We start from the raw sequence: 6,000 nt of genomic DNA, 5'->3' as shown, positions 1-6,000 counted from the left end.
AAACATACAATTTCATAAACGTTGGAAGCTACTTACGTACAAAGTGTTTAAAACGAAATTATGCATGTAATTATTTTAGTCACTGGAAATAAATAGTTCCAACGTCCTGTTATGAGTTTCCTTAGGCAAACAATCAAAGTCCTTGACTGGTTTCTCTTGACAGGATTAAATCATCAACTTTCATGGAAAATTAATTATGTTAGATTCATTGTGTTCACGGTGAAAGTTTGACAGGTGGTCTAAATAAGCTACTTAATCTGCACTTACACCGTCGGATTTTGTCTGACGATGAGGTGGTCGTATTATCTCTTCTTAAAAATAATTTAGATAGGGAGTTTTCTAAAAGCTGAAGGTCAAAACGATCAAGCACCAAATGTTACTTCGGCTGATTTTTATCAACATACTGACCATTGCTTTTATTATTACTACAGTTTTAGATTTCTAACAATAATACTCAAATTTTTATTTATATTTGATTATTAGAGTACTTGCGTTTTCTCCCTAAATATAAATGATTTGATTACAGTTGTAGGACTCAAGTTGAATAAGACTTAATTAATATTTCAGACTGGTTTGTGAGATAATGAAATGATTTGTTGTGTGCAAACGGTCATTTGACAGTGAAGTAATCATTGAATCATCTCTGGTGTTATAACTTTATGAATCACTATCACAGATAAATTTATGTACAGATCTGTCTAAACTGCTTCTTTGGTGCAACTAATGTTGTATTTGTTTGCTAGCAAAGTAGAGAGTAACTAGACGTCGGTCATGAATGATGACCAGTCATTGAAAGTAATTTAGCCAAAAAAGAAGCTATTCAAATACCGAAAAGCACATTTGTATTACTTGTGACTGTGACAAAAAGTTATTTGAAAACATATTTTATATGGAGCATCAATTACCTGGTGACTTTACATACGTTTTGCTAACCAGTAGAAACGCAACTTAGAAATTCTTGCCAGTTACGACCATACTCCTAATGTTGGTTAATAAATTAATAAGTCCCGTGGTTATTATGATATTTAACTCTAATTTAATTTTAATTTGTACTTAACAGCCATCTGAATAACTTAGAAGTAGTTGTTAACACTTAAAATTAGTACAAGACAGCTTTAGGACTGGTTTGAACCAAAAGTCTACTATCGGTGTTGTTTGTTTGTTAAAGCTTATCTCAAATGAGACAATATACTGGCTGCGGTAACCCCTAAGTTTAAATGGAATTTGAGGAAAGCAGATGAATTATTGACTAGGTTAACAGGTGAGTATCGTGGATACTTCTTGATAGTTAGGTACGAATAACTTTTTCTTAGATAATTTCGATTGGATAGAGTCTAAACGAAGGCAATAGTTCCAATTCGAACTGGATTCTCATGGTCGTACAAATTTCTAAATTTAAGACTCGAATAATATTGTCTCGTTCAAATGGTAATGCTTTTTCTTATATATCAAGATCTCTTTTGAAAATGGTTCTCATTGTAAGATAAGCTTTTCAGAGTATCAGATTAGTGAAGACTTCGTACATGTTTACTAGAGTATCTGCTTATTGTAAATTGTTGTTCATAAGAGTCATACTGGGTGTTGTTAGTAAGTGATCGTTATTTTCTAAAAACAGAACCATTTACCGACTGAGGCACCTTTTTCATTATGTTTGTTTATTTGTTACTTTTACTGCACTTCTTTAGTTTAAACAGATAGATGTTTGGTGCTAGGTGGTTGGAAGTAAAAGAGAGTAAGCTATAAACTTGAGTTTTGTGTTATTTTAGCTGACTGAATTGACATTCCTCTGGGAACTGATACTTCTTGTTCGTTTGTACTAAGTATTGTACAAATAATTATACAGAATAAATGTTTAGATGACGATTTTTACCTGGTGCAATTATTCACTCCGTAAGTTAAGGTATAGAGAATTATTCATATGTGTTTTCCAATATCACGGGATTCTATTTATTCTCTATAGTCATATACATTTATGACAGTTGAGCTCCACAAAGAAGACGAGAAAGCAGGTTCCTTTTCTAACATTAAACATTATTATAATTTGGTTTTAGGCGATAAAATATTACCACAATATTTCGAAGTTACCTAGGTTCTGTTATTTTTCTTACGATGAACAGCTACATTGCACAATTTATGTACGAAAAAATTATTTCGATATTAGTGATAGCAATAATATAATTAATCGGAATATGCAAATTTAAAGCGAGAATGAAAAAAATCTAGAGAAAATCAATTAATAACTTATTTTTCCCTTCCGTTTGATAATTATCTTTAATCATTAACCATAAATTAATAAGATTAATTCAGTTCATTACACATTTTTTCGTTTCTTCATTAAACATTATTAATTGTGTCTGATTATGTTTTTGAACCTTGTAAGATTTATTTATAATTTATCCAGAAGAAATATGATCGATTCATTCAAACATATAATCATAGAGTAAACTTCATGTCTGTAATTATCATGGTTATATGGAATTCAACCTCAGATACAATGCTCATCAATTTGTTGTTTCGCTAGTCCACATTATATGCAGACAGTTGATTGAAACAGTTTTTATGTTTTTTCAATTTTAGTAGGTAGCGAATTTCACCATTAAATGTGGATGCTGTTTTAACTGAAGCTTGAGTGATAGTGAAGCAACGTTACTGGGTTCAGGAAAATATCGGTAACATCAGTCGGTAAAAAATATTGTAAGATGACCAATAGCTTCGCTAAGTTACACTTGTAGTGTTCAGTAATCTGGATAAAGATTTCTATACCTTGAAGTATATATTTAAAGTAGACCCCGATGCTGAGCTACCTAGATCGCCGAGTTGATTGATGGAAATTCACTAATACCAAGTACATGAAGAATATCAATAATTACCAATCAAGAGAGACCAATTGGCTATCTATACTATATTTCGTAGAAAATATCACTTACACGTGACAGACAAGTTATTAAAATTTTCTTTTCACTGCTTGGCTTTTCTTAAAATTTACCAGAATTTGAGCCGATAAGGAAACGTTTTTAGTTCAGATAGGTTTTTCTGATTTTACTTCTCTTCAAGTCTGAATATCTCTATTTTCAAATGTTCGACTTGTGGTGTTTGAATGAACTAATGATTCTTTTGTACTTGTTGAATGCTTGATTTCGAATTTCAAATGCAGTTCGTTCGTGCTTGTCTAGTACTTCTTGATTCAAATGCGTTATTTATGGGATTCTTAGTTCGTACTATAATTCAAATACTTCTAATTATCATACGACTTCATTATCGTTTATTATAGATCCCAAATTGTAGAGACATTTCAAAATCTCACATTGATTAATACTGACAACGATGATGTTCTTTTGAATAAGAATAAAATCTTTATAAATTAATCAGTTATTTCAGGTATTCTTTGGCTAGTAAAAAAACTATCTAAATGTAATAAACATACATCGTGGTCTTGTGTCAGCTTCGAACTGAGTCAAAGGACAAGTTTCAGGAATGATACTTTAAAAAATAAGTGGATAGATTAGTAGAAAGGCCAAAAAGTTTCCTAATTATACGAAAAAATTACCGGTAATTTATTCCAATAGTTAACATAAATAAATAGATTGTGAACTTTGAATTATAATGAATCATAATGAATCGAACAATGTGTAAATCCTGTAAATAGAAGACCAACTGATAAGTTTAAAAGATTAGCTGTCACAACATTTTCAAAAAGCTATCTACTTCGAAGTAGTGGATAAATCCATGTTTAAAAAAATTTGTTCTCCATTTGTTGGTTCGAATAACAGTATTTTCGTCTCTAATCGACGAGAAAGGAATTCATATTAATTTTTCTGAGGCTCTTAATAATCAGATGATCGAAAAACTGATGTCAATCAGAATTTCTGTCTACTCTAATATGACTCATAATATATGTATGTTAATTAATACCCTTTTTTTGGGATTTTTGTATTGAGTCGACATAATCTCACCTATACTTATTTGTAGGTATTTATAATGAACCTGCTATGTAATCATATGTCACAGTTTTTTCTACCTAATATAGCAGTACCAGTATAGGGGTTGTGGAGATTATCAAGTTTTTGATTGAGATAATGAACCGATTGATGTTAGACCAGCGTTGGAAACCTGGTAGCAGTGCCTTGTAATTGCGGCTATAAATCTCCGAGAATATTTCGGAACTATAAACTGTTCGCACGGTATCGTAAATATTTAAGATAATTTCACTATAAACATTGATACCGTTTATTGATATATATTTTAAAGTAACTTTTTTACAGTTGCTAAGTAGATTAGAGTTTACTTCACTGTAAATACAAAAATGCTATATTACTGTCTTACGGTTAAACCAAAGAGGTAATTACCTACTAACAAGTAATACAACTTTACGAAAAGTTTGATATTTTAATAGATTCTACTGCAGTTATAGCTTTTTGTTGTCGTATTCCCACTAGTTTTCCTTATGGTGTTCGATCTTATCTCTTACACATAGCAGAAGCTATAGGAGTTCGAGCCAACAATCCAAGTCTTTGTGTTCAGAAGAAATTTGTAACACCCTTATCTCTCCCTTGGCCTTAATGAATAAATTTATTCACTACTTTTCAAACTTTCTCTCCGTTTATTATTTTTCTTCACCCCCTTTTACCACTTTGTTTTCTCTCAAATATACGTTTCACGGTTCAATTATCTGAACACTTCCTATTACGTCACCTTATAACTTTATAAATGTTATCTCACTGTCTATATTTTTCTAATCATTGACCTATTTCCGATTATGTAACATTGATTTGAGCCTTTATTATTCCTATCAAAACTAGTGTACCTGTTAACACACTATCAATTTGTACTTTTCACTTATCATGTAATCTATTCCATTGTTATCACTGACTCAAATACTACCTTGATTGGTTTAATAATTTCGTATATGCATATAAATATTACTGTATATTAAAGTCTGATGAGGATCTAATCGAAAACAATATTGTTCGCCTATATATGTTGTTCTAAATTTACAATATGGGAATATTTCAAATCTTGGTATTAATTGGCAGATCCTAACATGTTCTAACAAATTTGCGAGGAACATGTACTGATGAGTATGGTGAATAGTTAATAAAACAATGCCCAAGTTCATTTATCATGGTGTAAGTTTTTCTTTTGATCTTTATCATGTTTTATTGATATTGTAGAAAGTTTTCCATATGGCTTATCATATAGAAAGGCTACATGGTTTCGGGATTACTCGACATTTACTTTTACGACTTACAAATTCCTGGATATTACTTATTAGTTTTTACTGTTACCCTTTATTCTTTTCCGGCTTTTGGGAGAAGATTCTACTGTGATTCAGAGAGCATTGAAGACAGTTAATGATGTGTGGTGAATCCTCCGAGGTTATTATGAATATGGTTGTGGACAGAAATTTAAAATCTCTGGAACTAATGACTAGTGTTTTCTTATCAGATGCCTATGATCCGCTCTATTTACATCTTTCTCCTTGTATATCTGGTAGAACAAGCTGTCGATACATTAGGATCCATACTATCCTCCCAAGTCACTATGCGGAATGTTTAGCGGTAGTTTAATGAACTTTTTAGGGAGGAAACACTCCATCCACTAAATATTATTGTTCCAAGTACTTGAAGAAGTAATCAGTGGCTTACAAATTCGATAAATTAAATCTAAGCACGTACTGAGCTTATAGCTAGGCACATCTGTGCCATTCGACTCAAGTTAATTTGTGTGTAATCCAATCCATCCTCTTTCTGAATGACGAAACCATCTCTTTATTTCAGAAAAATTCATAAGTGTTAGACTATAGTTTCTTATGATAGAACTTTAATCTGATATATAGGTTGATCACTGAGACGATCGTGCAGAATAGTGAACAAGCAAGTTGACTATGTGATCGTTGAGATTTTTAAAATGTTAACTTTATAGTAATTGGCTAAATTGTTTAATTGGCAGCTAGCTCACGAAAATAGAGTATAGTCTAGGATCTTCACCAACTTAGCACTT

The sequence above is a fragment of the Schistosoma haematobium genome, chromosome ZW (assembly GCF_000699445.3).
Source record: "Schistosoma haematobium chromosome ZW, whole genome shotgun sequence".
Classification (NCBI taxonomy): domain Eukaryota; kingdom Metazoa; phylum Platyhelminthes; class Trematoda; order Strigeidida; family Schistosomatidae; genus Schistosoma; species Schistosoma haematobium.
The sequence above is the reverse complement of the archived record's forward strand: the minus strand, read 5'-3'. Positions refer to the sequence as shown.